Source organism: Echeneis naucrates, chromosome 13 (assembly GCF_900963305.1).
Source record: "Echeneis naucrates chromosome 13, fEcheNa1.1, whole genome shotgun sequence".
NCBI lineage: Eukaryota > Metazoa > Chordata > Actinopteri > Carangiformes > Echeneidae > Echeneis > Echeneis naucrates.
Window position 1 is genome coordinate 22120572 of NC_042523.1, and position 19707 is coordinate 22140278.

The window sequence follows — 19707 nt, forward strand, 5'->3', positions numbered from 1 at the left end:
TTACCAAAACCCACCAGCTAATCCCACAAACCACATACTCATTTCTTCCCGTTTTGTCTCTTGAAGCCAGGAATTACTTTGGCTTTGCAATGCTAAAGCTTAAAAATGATTTACTCTGGCCCGCTGTCATCCCTCACCAGCTGTCAGTCAATGAATCGACGGATTGATTATTCCCACTCCTGTTGCCTTCAGGCTGTTGTAGAGCGTTTTTGAAGGGATGAATGTTGTTTTTGTTTTTTTGTTTTTTCTTAATGTGCAGATGAACATGAGTTGCAGCTGTTAGATCAACTATGGAAAGATTGTGCACCAAGCGTGTAAGTTGGTAGTAGAGAACATCCACCCGATGTCGTAATGGAGGTAGTGTACAACATGAGGCACAATGTGACTATTGGTTACCAAACTAATTAATCACCGGCGGTGAACTCTGCCCCTCGCTGATCCGAACAATCATCGGAGAGGTTGGAGTTATTAAACATCGTAATCCCTCTTGCCGTTGCAAAGCACCCAATCACATTTTTGAACCAAGACACCATTAATGCTCGTTCTCTTCAGTGTGTCGACATCAAACACATTTATAGGGATGTAAAGCCAATTGCAGAAGGGCTTTGTGATGTCCAGGCACACAACAACACAGCGTCATGAATACACATTACCTCTCGCTGTTTCCAAAATCCCTTTGTTCTTCTTTCATCCGTCTTCTGCTTTTGTTTTATTGTTTGCAGCAAACCAGAATGTTGAAAGGGGAAAAAGGCAAACCTTAATTATATCTTGGGTTAATGCCTTCGTAATTTAATTCATGCGCAGGCAATGGTGAATACATATTGGCTGTCAGTTCAACATTAAAGTTCCCTAAAATTTGGATTGTTGTTTTTTCCAAAACTGAAGATGATTGTTTGGAACTTAAACATTAGAGGGAAAGATGCCTTCCAGTTTTAAGTTGAACATTTTATCGCACACCTTTAACTGAAGTCTTGAACTCACACAGATAATGTCGCCAGGGTTGGTTAACTGACTTTGGAGAGCTCTGCCCAGATCAGCAGGGTGTGTTATACAACTGTTTTTACAGGCTAAGTAGTCAAATAACACTCCTGGCAAGTACGCTTGGTGATGAATGAGTCCCTGCCAAGAAGAATTAAACTGTTGTATCGATTATCCAAGTCTGGTGTAGGCTTGTAAATAAAGCGCTAACAGCCAAGCTAGCTGCTTCGCGAAGCTGCATTTAATTAACATGCCTGTTAGCCTGTTAGCATTTGCATTTCACGCAAGACTAATAATATCTAGCTCACATGAATGCCAGAGACATAAAAGACGGCCAAATTTTTTCTATAACACTGAAAACTGATCGAACTGATGGATGAATGTAAACGTCCCTTTTTTCTTTTTGGGGGTTTAATAAAGAACTTTGCTCTCACAGATGATGTATTATCCTGCACTAACTATCCTGCTGCCTCCTCTTGTCTGCAGGGCGGTGGTTCACATCCAGGTCAACGATGTGAACGAGTTTGCTCCGGTGTTTCGGGAACCACGCTATCACGCCGCTGTGACGGAGGGCAAGATTTACGACAGCATCCTGCAGGTGGAGGCCACCGACCAGGACTGCTCCCCTCAGTACAGCCAGATCTGTAACTACCAGATCACCACAACCACCACACCCTTCGCTATAGATCGCAATGGTAAGTAGGAAAGCAGCTACGGATGTGTTAATGCGAAAACAAAATGGCGTCATGTTGTTGGCCACATCATGGAGCTATTCTTCTTCTACTACTACTACTACAGCAACTTCTTCTTCATCTGGTCTGCACTGGAGTACCACAAGGCACAGCTCCGGACCTGCGCACTTCAAAAACTCTGCTTGTGTTCCAATTATTTGGCAATCCCACAATGAATGGGTTATTTTTTTTATTATTATTGTTTTTATGAAATTGTTTTTCATTATTTAAATTTCACAAGAAGAGCTTAGTTTAATTATTGCGGGGGTAAAAATAAACTTCCAAAACAACCTCAAGGGCCAATTTACATCATAATGTTGACATCAAGTCAGCGGGAGGTGACCGGCGGGCTGCGAGTTTGAGCCCCCTGGCTGAGATGTTAACAGTCTGTGGTGATGAAGTACATTACAAGTCACTATTTTGGAGTGTTTTTGGTGCGTCCTCTTTCTCCATCCTTTAGCTGTTCTGCATCACTGATTGAAATAATTTCCCACCTGACCAAAATTTTTTTTTTTCTCTCTCTGCTCTCTGTATTTTATAGAGAAGCTTCAAAAACACATTTCTGTCACAACACAGTGTCGCTTATGATCTAGAGATGCCATCCATCTGCATCGAGGTGCTCTTTGCAGCCAGAGAAGAAACACTCACACAGACACACACAGACACACACACATTCATACACATACCTGCATACACTCTGGCAGTGAAACTTAATACTCTGTCAGATGTCTTTCCCCGGGGTAAAATGTGTTCTTTGCTCTTTCCAAGGACAAAGTCTAGCTTTGCCAGGAGAAGCATCAGTCTCCACAAATCAGATCACACAAGTCTTTGCACACGTAAACATAAAAACACACAAACACATACACACACAGGCATAGAAAAATGGGAAGCAAATTCTTTGTACACTGTCAAATACCCTCTCAAATATACTTAGCTTTACTGTGTTGCCACTTGCACTTTATAACTTTGGTCTTGAACATTAGTCTACAAACATAGTGTCACAGCTAACATGTACAAACATCCACTTGTCTTAGATATCCACAAAATCTGCTCAGGGATCAGGTATTTACTGAAATTTCCTTTCTGCTGCTGCCTTTTGTAAGTCAGGTGGGTGCACCAGGACACTGCCGCTTCTGAGACGCTTGCAGAGGATGCAGAGGACATTGACTGTATACGCTGAGCACAAAACATTGGCAGGTGTTGAAATGAAAAAGCTGACTGGATGAATTCAGGGCAGAAGTGCCCTGTGAATGATAGATAGGGGCAGACTGCAGCCGGAGTGCTCTCTCTACTCTCTCCATTTGAAGGGGCCTCGCTCGGCTATTGACCGCTGAGGAAAAGGCCTCAAGAGCTCTTGAACTCAAGAACACCTGAGGGGTGGAAGAAGTGGATGGAACGAAGAAAGGAGAGGGGGGGTGTTGGTAGTGAGACTGAGAATAAACAGTCAGAGAGGATCATGGAAAGAAATTGTAAACTATAGCAGATATAAACTTAGCTGAAGCCTAAAAAAGCGATGAGGTTATATTCTGTGTTTTTCTCAGCATCGGTGAAGTCAATGTCAAAGCTCGTGCTGATGTTAGAGGAAACGTATGACCCGACCGATCCGGCCAGTGACCCATCATCATTGCCATCTCTGAGGTCAGGCAGCAAACATGATTTATCAGTCTATTAACATGCTCACCTTTGCACTGGGTGACATATTCCTGCACTGTCGTCGCCGTGGGCAACAACATTTATTTAGATTTAATTCTCGCTGAATCATCTTGGCACAGTAAATACAAGGCACAGCACAAATGATCACGTATTCAACCGCAGTTTAAAATAGTTTTAAAAAACAACCCACTTTAATGAATCCAGTTTGGGTGATATTCTGAAATCAAACTATGGATTTGTGGCCTGCGATGAGTTTCTCACCTTGAGCAGGAACAGCGAGGGGCGGAGCCGCCGCTCAGTGTCGTCCTTTAAACATAGACCGGCAGACTGAGCAGCCATAGGTTAAAAATGCTATGTGGAAAGAGTAATTATAAAGTGTTGATGGAAGGAATCCACAATGGCACACAGAGAGTTGCTTTTCTTGTGTGTGTTTATTTTCCTCTTCCTCTGATAGGAGGGCAAATAGAAAGAGCAAGCTGGAGGGCAAAGTAGTCATTTACTAGCCGGCCAGCCTCGCCAGCAGTCACAGCACGCACAGCCTGCTGACACCGATAAGTTGATGTAGTAATTGAAGGAGCAGGAATAGGAACCTCTGTCATGCAGAAAGGTGTGAGTGTTTAAACGCTTGTGCATGCTTTTGTGTGTGTGTGTGTGTGTGTGTGTGTTGGGAAAAAATAGAGTTAAGTACAAAAGATGAGGCAGCAAATAGTGAAACAGGATGAGACTGCAAAACGGTGAGACAATGATGTGCATTGAGAGGGAATGGGAAGGACGGAAAGGAGAGAAGAAGGAGGGAAGCAATCCTAAACAAGCTGAGACAGAAAATGGACAACGGCGAGGATGAGTGCGAACAATGCCGCCTTCGTGCGAGTCGTACATAATCCACCCGCTCACACACTCATATTCAAATATACCACATTATCAACATTCAGCTCTTTTCCCTCAATGCACGCAACCTCAAGAAGCATCCGGCTTGTTATACAAGTCTGATAACTAATTCCCGCTTCGTCTCAACCTGTAGCTGGATAGTGTCTCTTTTCAAAGCTCTTTACACTCCGCAAGGGGTTCTTTGTCAGGGCCCCTCCCTGCTGCGTGTACAGCATTGTCGTTTGTCTGTGGAGGAAGACTCATCAAATATTAACCAACACATTGGGACTACAAGCAATCCCTTCATGCGCTCCGAAGACGCAGGAGACCCTCGAAGCACTAGATGTAGTCTGGAAGTTGATTGCACTGTGGAGTAAAGTTGGGCTATTTATTTCTTTTATTGCACGGTGCGCCATTTCAGAACGAGGAAATCACAGCCATGTTGATTTTAATGCATTAGATGCAAAAGCGCTAATATGATTAGCATATATAAAGCCCTCTCCGAGGAAGTTGGGCGGTCACGCCAGATGGATTTTGTGGGCTTGATTGGTTTAATAGCACAAATGGCACAGGTGTGAATTCCACCTACATGGCTGATTATTTCATATTAAATGGGGGGAAAAAAAATATAATGACATCAACAGCACGTAGTTAATTTGGGAGAAAGGAGACACTCACTTTTAATACCTTCAGAAAAGCTCTTCTAAGGAGGTGAGATGAGGACAAGTACATGCGTTAGGAAGCAAAAGGGATTAATGGAAACGTGATGTTAATTTTCAGAAATATTAGCACTCATCAAATCACTTCTGAGAAAAAGAGGCCACCTGTCATCCCGACCACGATGCCATTTATTACACTGATTATATTAAGGCATCACAGTTAATTTGACAATGATATATAATGATGCTCTGAAATTAAAATTAAATACCCATTACTCATGGAAGCAAACACACTCAAGCAACAGACAGTAGTACAGGCGGACAAATGGCGACGCACAATCGTCGTTGTCGTCGTTTTCGAATGAATCAAAAATGGCACAATGCTGCACAGTAAACAAACACCAGAGGAGAAATATTACAATTACCAACCCGTGCTCCCAGATGCACTTAAAAAGTATGTAGCTATCCTTAGTTTTCACGAAACTTCAAAGTCACGTAAGTCAGTAAACAGAAGACAAGCACTTTTTCCAGTCATCAGACTGAAGTACAGCCCCATTAAGGATAAATGTGAAAGTAGAGAGTCGTGGTGAATATGGCAACGTGTCTGTTGCACATCGCTTACAACTACAATAAAAACAAACTCATTTAGCCATAAAAGCTCACAGAGCCATTTTATGACTCCATAAAGTCAGTCTCCAAATCACTGATGACTGAGTAACTCGGGTCTGTCTCTCACTTACAGATTTGAATTTGCAGTATTTATTACAGAGTAAAAGATTTAATGAGAACATTTTATACGTACATTTTTTTCCACAAGTTTCTCAAGCGCCTCCCTTACTCCACTGTACATCAGCTTATGTGAAGAAAGTTCTGAATTAATGGTCTTATTCCAACCTTAAAGGAGAGACAGATTAAAGTCAACGGTACATCAACTCAGACATTAGAGCTTCAGGTAGAGAATCACCCAAAGAAGCTTTTTTTTACCAGCAGACACTTTTACTTTGCAAAGTAAGAGAATTATAAGTTTTGCTAATAAAATAACGGAAATGTCAGCTGTGTTTCATTCACAGAGCCTAAACGGCCTGACAATGAGCCAGAGTCCTCTTAAGTGGTGCTAAAAGTTTGGGAGTAGAGAAGAGGAACTTAAAAAAATAGAAAAAAATCTGGGGACGCAGATAGGCTGGTTTCACCATCACAAAATTAGATATTGACTTGGCAAGTAAATTGCATGTTGTTTTAAAGACAATCTGTTTCTTGATATTTGATTGATATATTTTTTAACTCCACTTGAAAATGTTCACTCCAAACTTGAACTTGTTATTCATTTTTCGGTGATAATGGAATGTAACCGACACTTAATGATTTATCAGACTGACTGAAGAGGGTTTTTTTTGTTTTGTTTGTTTCAAAAATAAGTCTGATAAAGTTTATCAGCGCTGCAAACTTTCAGAGGATGAGTGGCAAAATGAGAAGTGCACAAACCTTCATGATATAATCAATTTCCACTGTTTCCATTTCTTGGCTGATTGCATCCTTATTAACTCACTTGTTTTTAAAATGTGCCTTTAAAAAGTAATTAGTAATCAGTGCGTTTTTCCAAAACGCTGAGAAAATAAAGTGCATTACTTTTGACAGCCAGCCAATTGTGACGCGGTTTTAGCTCCACTTATACGCTAATCAGATACAATCCGCATGAGATATATATATTTTCATTTGAGCTTTGACACATATAAAAATATAAAACTGAACATATCAAGCACTGCAAACTTAAACTGTTTAATTGCAGCAATCCCCGGATATCTTGGATTCGCTGTGCCATCCATGAAGTAACAATATCATGTTAACGGACTTGGATACACAAGCAGCTGCTATTATCGCACGTTACATCCGTCTGGAATGCATCATTTGTTTGTAATCCGCATGGTAACGCTCTTTAAAGTCGCTATTTGGTTTTGACAGCGCTGCATAGCCAGCAGTAGCACTACCGGTCTACGTTAACGTTATGAGTTCACTAGCAAACGTCCATTTTCTCACCAAGAGGAGAAAAGCAATTACTCAACTCTTCCTCCTGTCAAGTCTTTTCTTTGAGCGAGAGCTGGCATGGTAACTGATTAAATCTCATGTCTTGTGAACACAAAAACGGCTAAAGCTCATGTGCTCTGATCCTGAAAAGAAACCACTTTCAGATATGAGGTATCGCCCTCCATGTTGTCCCTTCACAAAGTCTTTGAGCGAGGACTAACATTTCCTTACATTTAAGACTATCTCCAATATCAGCCAGTCAGAAGTTACTTTTAGTGTTAAGATGTTTTGTGAACACCGTCCAAAAAGAAAAGCAGCTCAGTGGAATTGCCTGCCATCAATTTTACTATTTGCTGTGAGGGAAGGCTATTGCAGCAGACAGAAACATCCCATCTGCCTTACTTAGACCCCGTAGTCACCTAAACTTACTAAATTAATTTTAAATGTCACTTCAGTTGCCTGCACCGGCGACAATTAAACTACTCTGTCCTCCTCCGCCTGTGCCAGACAACAAGATGACATTTTGTTCAGTGACATTGAATTTTTAACTTCCAGAGCGTTAAACCATCAAACAAACTGCTCTGTGCAACACCTTTTATTATGAGACACAACGGCGGTACAAGATTTACTTTACTGTACATGATAATGAGTTTGCTTTTAAAGAAAAAAAAAAAAGCCATTTGGGTTGAAATAAATTGACCTTGAAGGGCTTTTTTTCATCTTCCTCAGGTAACATCCGGAACACTGAGAAACTGATCTACGACCGCCAGCAGCAGTACGAGATCCAGGTCACGGCGTGGGACTGTGGCCAGAAGAGGGCGCTGCACAGCGTCCCGGTTCGCATCGACGTCAAGCCCGTCTGCAAGCCCGGCTGGCAAGGTGGGCGTTCATCATATCTATGTGTTTTTATGCCACTGTGTACTATGTAAATATCCACAAACAGAAAGGCAATTATTTGATTGCGATTACTTGTATTTGTACAATATGTGTGTGCGTCAATGCGCAAACCTTGGCTTTATTGTGTGCACAGTGATGGCACATAGAGTGAGAGCGGTGTGGACACAGATGTATTTGTTTACATGTCATTACTTCTTTGTGTGCCGTCTCTCTTATGTCTGAATGCACCGTAATTTTCTATAGTCCAAATGCTGCTTTCCTCTCCATTTTTGTGTTGATCACACTGTCTGGGTCTCTCCCCTCCTCCTACCTTACCTTTTCTTATAGTCCCTCACTTACTTTCCTTCTCCTTTCTTTGCCTGACACCCCCCGAGGAATCGGCCTTCAAGTGTAGCTGGTGCGATCAGCAGCACTTTACTTAGAGCAATGTGACACAGCCAACACGGCTTTTAGCACATCAGAAAGCAATCATGGCAACCTTAACAAGGCCCAGAGTAATGCAAAGACAAGCGTGTTCACAACGTTATAACACAAACAGCTCTCAATGTAACTGCGGGTGCCATAACGTCCATTTGTCAGAGCCGGCAGCGGCACATGTGATGGAAGTCTATAACCATGTCAGCCTCTGTCGTGCTCTTATTAGGTCACGAGGTGGTTCGTGCGCTGTATTTCTTTGGCTTGCAGCCATTTCTCGTCCCCGAGGACATGATGTTAGCGAGCTGGTGATAAACACCAATAAATGAGGACCGTGGCAGCAGCTCAGCAGCAGCCAGTAAACCTCGTAAAACTGTGAAGTTGGCTCGTGTTCAATCTTCCAATCTGTGTTTTCTTAAAACAAGTGACAACACAGGCCTGCACCTATACAGAGCATTTTAAACATATTCAGACAACTTTCACATGTTTAAGTTTGACTTCAAGACACTTTTCTCTATCAGTCTGCAGTCCATCATATTCCATTACGACTAAAATGTAAATATTGTATTGAGATGTTTCTGTGCCTTGATTGGAGTCCACCCAGCCGCTGCCAAGGTGGGGCAAGATGGCAGCAGTGACATGCTAACATGAGACTAAGTTTCCAGCCAAGGCTGAGAAAATGACAAAAACGCTGGTGCAGAGCTCACAGGATGTCACAAGACTGATGGCTCACCTTCCAACTGGGAAATTGCCCCTAAGTGTGATGTCCTTGATTGGCCGAGCCAGAGCCGTGACCAGAGTCCAGTCTGAAAATCACCTGATGCTCCAATCCGACAGAGCTTCAGTCGATCTGGAGCGAAGAGTGTCAAAAGAATCCTCATCACTACAACATTTTGGGGCTGTAATCACTCTCAAAAGATCTTTCACTGAATACTGAGTGAAAAATTATTTACATGATTTGAGCATAAAACCAAACATTTTTGGAATCTACTCTACAAAAATATATCTCTCCAATTTTAGTGGAAAACCTTCAGCGACAATGTTAGAACCTGAAGACTAGACAGAAAAAGCTTAACAGTATGAATCATTTACAGAAGTCTTGAAACTCTCACATTAGTCCTATCTTGTCTGAATAATTTCTTAAGACGAGTTCTTTTTGCAGAAAAGTAATAGCTCAACCAGACCAGTAACAGTTTTTCAGATCCAGTGAAATTCAGGTCACCAACTCAAACAGTCAAAAATAAAGTAAAACAGTCATTTTTCAAAAATGAAAACATGTTAGAAGTGCAAATCAATCAGCCTTTTCAAACGCACACCATCCAAACTCCTTCCCTCTTTATTCTGTTGTAGTTTTAAATTCCAACTTAAGTGTAGATTTTGATCAATCTGTACTCAGCCACCAGAACGTACAGCCTGAAAACACAACACAGAAAATCCAAAACTGAAATTTCTTGTTTACAAAAGAATTCAGACCTTTAATTCGATACTTTATAAAAGCCCTGCTGGCAGCAGTTAGTGGGATAAGTCCCCACAAGCTTTGCACCTGGATTTGCACCATTGCACTCATTCCTTTCAGCAAATCCTCTCAAACTCGGTGAGATTGCACGGGAAGCATCTGTGAACTGCCGACTTGCTGCAGATGTTCGATGGGGCCGCTCCAGCCTTGTCCTAGCTGTTTGCCTCGGGTCGTTGTCGTACAAAAAGTCACTGTAATTTCATGTTGCATGCACTCAAGAGCAGGTTTTATCGAGGACTTTTATCCATTTGGCTCCATTAATCCTTCATCCCTTATATACACCGGTGTGTGACTTTTATTATTATTGGCTTATCGGTTATAGCTTGAGTGTAAACTGCTGTTGCTATGGTTGTATGTACAGCACTAACACACACACACACACACACAGGAGCCAGGGCTGTGATTGGTGCTCCTGCTGACATTAACTCCCTCTCCAGACTCTCAGCAATAATCCTTTCTTTGAAGCCTGTTTGCGATATTTTTTTTTCCAGTGCATTTTTCCAATTAGGATTTTCAGTACAAGATTATAATGGCATGCTGTTAGCATGCTGTTTACTGCAGTTCAGGTTTCCATACTATGAGGGAATAATTAGAGCAACACAACTGAGCTGTCAGTGGATATTTTTTACTCTGTTCGTTCTCTTGTGAGAGAGGTGGGAGGCGCTGCTTTTCCACAATCACCTTTTTACTTATTCGTTTTTTAAGAGACACTTAACACTAACAGAGGTGACAACAACAGCAGCGCTCCTTTTCATGCCATAATGTCAGCGTGACAAAATTATACCTGTAAAAACGTTTCACACAGTACCTTTGCCAGATAAATAAAAATACACTTAAAAAAAAAATCATTAATAGATCACATCGATGATTCTGAGAGTGGGAGAGCTGAATAAAAATTCACATCTTACATCGGACTGGTTATTAAAGATGGACTAGTGTAGGTAATATGGTTGGAGAAATGTTTGTGTAAGTCAGTGTCAGAAAGCATTTCTGTCCTCTTCAAAATGATTGATAGATTTAATTGGTCTCCCAAAATGTAGGGGGAGAAAAAGATCTAAAGTGAAGACTGAATAGAAAAGAACCAGTTCGTCTTTCCGTGACAGAATAATAATGACATCATAATACATTTTTTATTAGAACACTATATCTCTGACCGGGTCAGGAAGATTTGGTTGTGAGCTCAGCAGTTACAAAGAGGACCTCGGTATAAATTTCCAAAGACCGTCAGTTTTAGTAAAAGAACAGCGGGTGACTACTTCAAGCTGAAGATTAAAATACAGAAACAAACATGGAGGGAGATGGACGACAATTAAACTGAACTGACGTTAGTGAAGCTAAAGGCCCCCTGAAAGTGTTGACAGTCTAACAAAATATTCTACTTCTGGTTTTGAAGATAGCTAGTTTTTTTTTTTTTTTGTTTGTTTTGTTTGCCGTGCTAATGCCACCAGCTGCCAATCAATCTAACAGCATGAAGCCATCGCAGGACTGTGTATCACACATGGAGTTATTCAGTAGCTGGATCCGAGACTCAAAGATGATCCGTTCATTTGAATGGAAATTGTTGACAGAGACAGATGAATCTCAGAAATCCCTTTTGTAGACTCTGGGAAAGCAAACGTTGCATCAGGTCTTCTCTACAGATATTTTCTCTTCGATTAGATTACATGCCGAGGGCAGCCAGGTGAAATGACCAACTGCTGACCGACAATTAATTTGCACACAAACTACAAAGAAAATTACTGTTAGCTCCCAACACGAACATCTCTGTATGTTTGTGTGACGGCCTGGTTCGTTGTTTCTCTACTTACGGTTTTCTAACATGAACCAACATCAGCTCCCCGTCGTATCAGATTAAATAAAGCTGCGGCAGCAAAACTTGTTTTGCTTGTAAAAAATTTGATTTATTGTTCTATCATTTCAACTCTTCTCTCGTTGGAGGAAGATTTTGTTATTTCTTCCCCCGAAAGCCGAATCGTCTCACTGTGTTTAAAAGAAAAATCACAGCAGAGAAAGAACTCAACTACGCTGGAAAATCGTTGAGGCATTTTTACGTGATTTGAGTAGTTTTGGCAAAAACGAGACTCAGCATGTCAGATTACAGATTAGCAACAAAGTCAAACTTCAGGAGAGACGCTTCGTATCTCTTTTAGGAAGGAGATGCATTTTCTGTTTAACTTGCCAGTATGGCATTGAAATGTCTGTGTGTGTGCGTGCGTGTGTGTCTGTGGCAGCCAATCGTTGTGATCTCAGATAAGAGCAGGAAGAGGATGAATTGAAGGGGCGGGGGAAGATAAATAAATGGCTCGGCACTTCCTTTTCCCATTTCCTCTTAACTCCGAGTCCTCTCTTGCTTCCTCTCTAATCTCAGGCTGTGGCTGTCTGGCTGCTGGTCGACTTCTTTTCATCCCCTCCGATTACTTTCATTGTTTCGTTTTCGCCGCCTCTGCTGACGCCCTGCATTTTTCTTTCCCCCTTTGTTCTCTTTCTTCATTTCCTCGCCCGTCTTTCCTCTCATCTTGCCATCTTGCTTATCATTCAGCGCTGGTGCTCCCTTGGTTCTCTCCATCCGTCTGTCCTCTCTGATATGGTGCTAGTTGGACGTAGGATTCCAGCAGTCAAGTAAATCACCGTCACGTCTTACTTCACTTTTCACGTTTATTGCATTACACCATAACACACACACACTCACACTGTAACAGGGATCAGCCCACATGAACTCCTCCGACCTCCATCACCGGGCTTAAGCAGGAGGGATGGATGAAGAGTGGCAGGGGCAGAAATATGGGGGGACTTGACATCCCGTGTTCACCTTATCGTGTCAGAGGAGGGCAGTGGCTGGATAAAGAGGAAATGTAAGTGTGTGTTTGTGTGTTTGCGTGTGAGTGAGGTTGTGACTTGTGTCGTGTGGACTTGTCTGCCTTATAGGCACAAAGAGCAAATCCCAAATTCCGACAAACTGCTGAAAACACAAACATACAGAAACACAAAGGCCGAAATAACCGAGACACAAATCCACACCAGCAAAGCCGCATATACGCGCCGACATCTATATACAAGTGATTACTGCTCTTCGGCTGTCTGCTGAGATTGGAGTTTCCTTTACTGTGACACTTCAGTGTCAAGGCGACTTTGAGCACTCGTGGATTCAAAAGAGGACATAGAGGGAGAGAAAAACAGACAATGGTAAGAAGACAGAAAATATGTTGTGACACCTGGCCGAAAAAGTTTTTCAAGTGAGCGACTGGCGCTTCGATCATAGAGCGGAAGTTGTGTTTTGGTTTTAGCAGTTGAGTTTAAGTCACGCTGCTGTTTGACCTTCACCCACGGCTGCAAACGTCTGTCGTGACTACAGAACATCGTGGTGGAAGCCCTCCCTGTGGGGACATGCTTCGAGGACTTAACAATGTGTCCAGAACAGCCCTGGAATCCCTCTGGGGGGGGGGGGGGGGGGGGCTCCGGGCCGTTCGCTCACTCTGCTGCCACCGTGAGCACAATTAAAATACGGAAGAGAGGGAACGGTGAGAGAGCCGCTATGGCTCCTTTTTACAACAACTTTAAACATCCAGGATTAAACTGTCATTTTCGTTCAATCCTCAAAAAGAGCAAAAGCATTAGACTTAGTCTGGACATGAAATTGGGGACTTTTAGGGGACTTCACACAAAATCCAGCAGGAGAGATAATGTAATTTCATTAGAAATGATCCCATTATACTATTTGACTTTTGGAAAAAATATGCGTCAGTCACCTCAGGTGTTCACACGACAGACCGCTTCGTTCTCACACACTTCAAACTTGCACTGTGACTTCTGAAATATGGTGATGAGAAATGACATTTCATATATTTACTAAGTTACTAAGTTTTTAAACTTGTGGCAACTTGTTATTCAGCAGTACTCTAATGAATATTTTCACATTTACGATTCATTAAATGACTAAATATAAAAAGTGAACAGGTTACTTAAAGTGATTAATATGTAGAAAATTATCATCCAGTTTCATTTTCCCTTAGCTCAACAGAACAGGTTAACAAAGAGCTGGTGACCGTAATGAAGCCTCCAGCAAGCTTCACAGACCAAATGATGTTTGACCGGCGCTAAAAGAAAAGCTAAAACGTGATACGTTTGCCAGGTGGTGACAAACATGGCTGCAAAAGAAAGTGAGATCATCGCAGCTCCATCTTTGTTTTGTAATCGTGTTTGCTGTATCAGCTGATGCCAGAAGTGTTTATGCAGCTTATATGTGCTGCCCCTAGATGGAAAAAAGAACAAATAAATAGTTGGTTACTGACATGTTTTACTTCCACTTCCAACATTTTCTCTGGCACCTTCTCACAGATCCCACTTCCCGACTACGTCACAGACGATTTCATCTCCGCCATGCCCATAACAATGTCATCAAGGGAAATATTTAAGCTAATGGGGTGATATAACTCTCCACATATGGGAGTCCGTAGACGACAAAAGTCATATGAAATGGCGTTGATATGAAGACTTCTGCCTGAAAACATTTGAGAAATGCTCCTTTGTGGAGTCGCTGCCGTCGCGGAAGACTCGGGAAGGATGAAACAATCGATTTCCGTTCCTTTTGTCAGTCAACTTTTCGGAGGAAGAAAAGAGCAAAGACAGTATCACACAGAGAGCAAGCTTGAAAGCATTAAAGCAAATGCTTTTGGGGCATTGTTGGGAGGGGCGGAGAGATGGCACTCTGAAGATAGATGAAGACATAGGTAGAGAGGGAAAAGAGACAAAAAGGAGAGGAAAGAGGAGCTGAGTGCTCTTTTAAATGGAAATTGGCTCTTCCACTGATGGCTGGGACGAATAATGACGACGGCCCCCTCCCATCACCACCACCCCCGACTGCTTGAACGTGGTCTCAGCATTTTTACACACACACACAGCTATCACTCGTCGACGTCCACACGGCTACATGCACATTTAAAAACATGCAAGAGCTTACTGATCACACACACACACACACACTCAGCCCCCAGTGATGGTGAGCAGCATGAAAGTGTGATGATGCATCATTTTCTTAAGCACCTCTATCCATCTTCCTTCACTCTCACACTGCTTTTCTCAGCCTTCAGTGGAAGGAAGATGCTGGAAACCTGCCTCCTATTGCCAGTACACATACACATGGATATTCACTGTGATTACAGCAGCTGAGACATCATCTGTGTGTCAATTTTCAATTCACGTGCTCAGTGATTTCATCACTGTCCTGTAGAAAGATTTAAAAAAAAAAAAAAAAAAACTACCCTAATAATCCGTCTCAGTGCAGAAATCTGTGAAAGAAGAAACAACTTCCCAGCTCCAGCAGTTGGACCCGAGTCATAAACACCACGTCCTCAGTCCGGTTCATCCAAAGAGAATGAAAACCTTTAAGGCTTTAGTATCCTTCAGATAAAGATGTTTGAAGTGTCATCTGAAGGTTTCAAAGCAAAAGTTGTTGTTTTGTTTTTTGTTTTTTTTGCAGTCAATGGAACAGTTTGTCTTCATGGAGTCGCCCTCTCTCCTAAAAATGAGGTTTGCATTCAATTAATTTGCGACAGAAAAAAGATTTTGTGAAGCATCTGCCACTGATTTTAAGCCGTGATAGCACATTTGTGTTTGTTCTCAAACATACCAAGTCTGTATTTGCGTTCTTCACCTCCTAATTCTGTCAGTACAATTGACGGCTCCTACCAGTAACACTGGGGTTATAAAAGCCCTTTTTTTTTTTTAGTTCAAGAAACAGTCAAAGGTTTTTAATACGTCATCTTATAGCTCATGATTATAACCTGCTTATCAAGTGCAGTGAAATTACCCTGACAAGGCGAGAACAAACGGAGCACCATGTCGTAATACTGAGGAGAAAAATGAAGATAATTTAATCAAAGCAAAGATTCAGACGATAACTCAGTTTTCATCTCTGTGCATAAGCAGACTCATCAAAACGTATACAGTCACGTCATGTAATCTTTTTTTTACTCTCTTGTTGGTGTTTTTGTATGATCACAGTGACAGTGAGCTGTTTGTACTCAGCTCCACACGGTTGTTTTCATGTCAGCCTCACTTCCCTCTGCCTCTCATATTCACAAAGAAAGGAACTTTTGGGCTCACCGTGTGAGTTTTGTTCAGTGTACTGCAGGCAAGTGCACAACTCGAGGGAGACCATATAGCTGCCTGTTAAATCCACACTTGTAAGACAGTTGGGCTTCAGTGCAGCTGCGTGTAAGTGATGTGTGGAGTGAATGGATTTGTACGTCTGTCTGTCTGTATGTCGGTATCTGAATTACAGAGCGGAAGTGCTCTTGTTTGTGCGTTTTCATGGGGTTTTTTTTTTTTTTTGGTGGGGAGGGGGAGTGAGTCTCTGTGTGTGAATGTGTTTACCCTGCTCACACTGTCAGGGAGCTCGTGCTGCACCTGTGAGTGACGGCGACACCAGTGGCAAAGTCCTACAGAGGCTCATAAATGGGGAATAAATTATTTATAGCAGGGACACAAACGCAGCTCAGCAATATTACAGGAGCCGCTGCTTCATACGTGAAAGCAGGCCGAGAAATAAACCCTGTAATGATAGCTGTGTGTGTGTGCACAGACACCACAGAGTCCCTCTGTGCACGTCCTACTCTGTCATTAGCCTTCATCAACAACAGACAACAAAAAATTACTTAGTCATGAGTCCGTGTGGAGGCTGAGGAAGATACCGGAGGCTATCTGTGCCAACGACCACCGTTGGTGTGCGGCTGTACATCCTACTTTGGTTGACAAGGACGCCCTTTTCCTTGCAAAGTGCGACGGCTTCTTCTTACGTGCACACGGCGAGCTGGCTCCAGTGCCCGATCCGAACAGTGATATGTTGCTTCTGCGATAGACTGGCCACCGTCCAAGGTGTGCCCACATGCTCGCGCCAACGTAAACTGGGATTAGCTCCAGCAGCCCCCGACTCTGGAGCAAATGTGCATGTTTACATTCCTGCCCTGGCAACAGTCACCCCAGCACTGTATTCATTCCCTGCGTATTGAACACCTTTGACTTTTTACTTTTTACTAAAATATGCGACATTAAATATAACAGCCCATAAAAAAATGTGTAAAAGTCGAGCCTGTTCAAAACACAAAATGTGAATATGATGCCGTTATGTCAAACAGGCATAAACCACGAGCAGCAGAAATACCTCTGCCTGCCGACCAGAACACAAAGTTAAACAGGTGTCAGAGTTCCACTGCTGTGTAGATTGTGTTAAAGAAGCCACTCTGAAAGATGTGGCGCGGTTTCAGGTCTTTAGAGCAGAGACGTGGGGGCACAGCTTCGTTTTGTCCGTCTGAACACACTTCAGCACAGAGCACCAGGCTTTTTGGCCGTGAACCTTTTCCATTACGTTGCTGCAGCGTTCTCCATTATGAAAGATAAATGCCGCCACTTAATATTTATCAATGAAATGAGGCCATTTGTTTGACCCTTATCTAAACTGAAGAGTAAACTGCTTTGCTTTGTGGTTCGTGTTCCTCTTTTTTCCTCTTTCATATCCGTTCTTCAGTTCAGTCCTCCACAGTTTTAACACGTATGACTTCGTGTCTAAACACGGAGGAAAGTCGTGTCTCAGAAGGGAACGCGTCTCGTGGCGTGACAGAACACGTGTTGCCGTGCTCGGTCTTATTTCCTTGACATGCTGCTGCTACGACACTTTTAGTGATTCATTTACCTTCCTGCCGGTGACCCCATTCTTCATTATATATGAGGCAGTGCACTTCGCACCCTCTGTTTACATTCATCATGGCATCTGTCTCAGTGGGGTCGCTCCGGTGTTGAACTGGGCCCATTAATTCAGTGTTTCATAGTAAAACCTCAATGGCGTGAAAAGGTGTCGCACTCGCTGCACTGATCTTTTGCATTTAATGACACATGAGCACCATTCGAGGGAAGGTGTGTTATATCGAATATCGATATTTTCTGGACGTGGTGAATCAATGAATTTAAGTCTCTCTTCTAACTCTGTTTTTGGTCTCCACAAGCTCCGAAGAGAAACATCTAGCTCTTTAGCTGTGTTCCTCAGTCAGTCTCTGACTGTCTGGCTGTTGCTTGGTGCAGATCAGGAAGTATTTTTATGACTGGGGTCTTTTTTTCTTTTTTTTCTGTCCGTCACCTTCTTGTAAACACGACGTCTGAGTAATGCTTTGAAGGATTTCCTGCAAATTTGCCAAAAATATTCTCAGAGATGAGAGATTCACATGACACGGGGAAGAACTAACGAGATTCTTTTTGGTCAAAAGTAAAAAAAAATCACTCTGAACTCAGCACAAACGTTTTTTGGCCATTACTTAATCTCATAAGGTAATCAAAGCATAATTTAACACAAATTTCTAATATGGGACAGAATTAATGAGTTTCACATTTTTACCCATATTTCTCAATGTCAGGAACAGAATAAAATAAATAAACAGGAGAAGTGATGACATGTTAAAACAAAATGGCCAACTTCACCGTGACAGCATATTGTGGAAGGGAGCTCCAGCTTCAGGTGATGGTTCCTGATTAAATAGTGAGTGGGTTCAAACTGGCTCTGCTTTAGAGTCTCACTGTTAATCAATTGTGCATGCTGCAGCTCTTTATTGGTCTAAGCTCTTTACCCCTCCAGTAATGTTAGATATTCAGAGGTAATGACACAAAAACGCGGGTATGCCCCACAACTTTTAAAAAGCCACCTGGAAATAAACAGAGTCAAGCTTCAGTGAACGATTTGATAGGCTGACTGGTATCATGGGGAGGAAAAAAAACGCTGTCGTACTGGGCTATGAATATGTAAATCACGTGGCCTATCATTGTGGCAGGATGCAGCCATATGTCTGACATTACTGGGATTAGTTAATGGATGCTGGTCACTGGCCCCCTCCAGGCAAATAAACTCCACTCCACTCCATGAGATTAAAAACTATTAGAAGGTGATGAGAGTACAACCTCTTTAATCTCTTCTCAGAGTCACCACCGTTTACTACCCCTCATGTTTGTCCAATGCTTTTACCCATAAACCTTAATTATCCACTTCCACACTCAACTCTTCCGCCCATATTTATATGCACACGATGTTCTCAACCCATTACCTCGCATTTATCTCCCCACTTTCCCACCAGTCCTTCCCATGCATCCTTAACCAGCAATTGCCCCATCCTACACCTCCCTCGCCGGATATGGAGCCAGCTCGGCGCTGTTAAAGCCAAGTCCTCAGGTCATTTGACTCCCTGTTGTCCGTGCAGGATGTTATCGCCGGGCCTCTTTGCCTCACCTTCGTCTCTGTCCTGAATCTCTTACTCAGCACAGTTTAGCAAAGCAAATGCCAGTGAAACGGATTCAGCTAACTTCCAGTGGATGAAACGGTGAGCTCATCATTCCAGCATTCATTTTGAGCCGTTAGATAAATTACCACTGAATTTTGGATGAGGATTTTTCTCGCCTAAATTGAATTGTGCGGTATCCAGCAACGCTTTTGCGTTAACTCTCTGGAAGAAAAGCCAAACAGCTCTCCTGGGTCAACCCAGAGGTAACAAAACCTGCCTGCCAGCAGAATCACTAATATACTGTGTCTGTTTTCTTTAATCCAACCAAAATAAGACAATTTGCAGGGTGTTGTGTGCTGGAGACGATGGCTGCCTGCTGTCTGCACTTCTATGTAAAATTGCAGCGTCTTGGCTCCACCTTCACATTCAACTGACAGATATGATGGTGTCAATCTTGTCATCCGACGCTAAGCAACAGAGCAAATAGAAGTATTGCTCAGTATGTCAAATTCTTCCTTCAGTGGTGTGAAATGGGTGGAAATACATCAAGGTCTCTAGTGAGTCTGGAGCAACGGTGGACAGAGAAAAGTTCAATTGAAGAATAATCAGTGAAGCATTGCCATGAACGTAACCAGGAATCTTTAAAAAAAAAAAAAAAAAGAAAACTCCCCACAGCACCAAGGTTAGCTTCCCTGCTTTGTCATCAAACAAAG

At 42.4% G+C, this 19707-nt stretch overlaps 1 pseudogene; it reads left to right on the forward strand.

Annotated features, from left to right (window-relative positions):
• The window catches only part of LOC115052527 (calsyntenin-2-like), a 188165-nt pseudogene that overhangs the window by 138298 nt on the left and 30160 nt on the right, over positions 1–19707 (forward strand).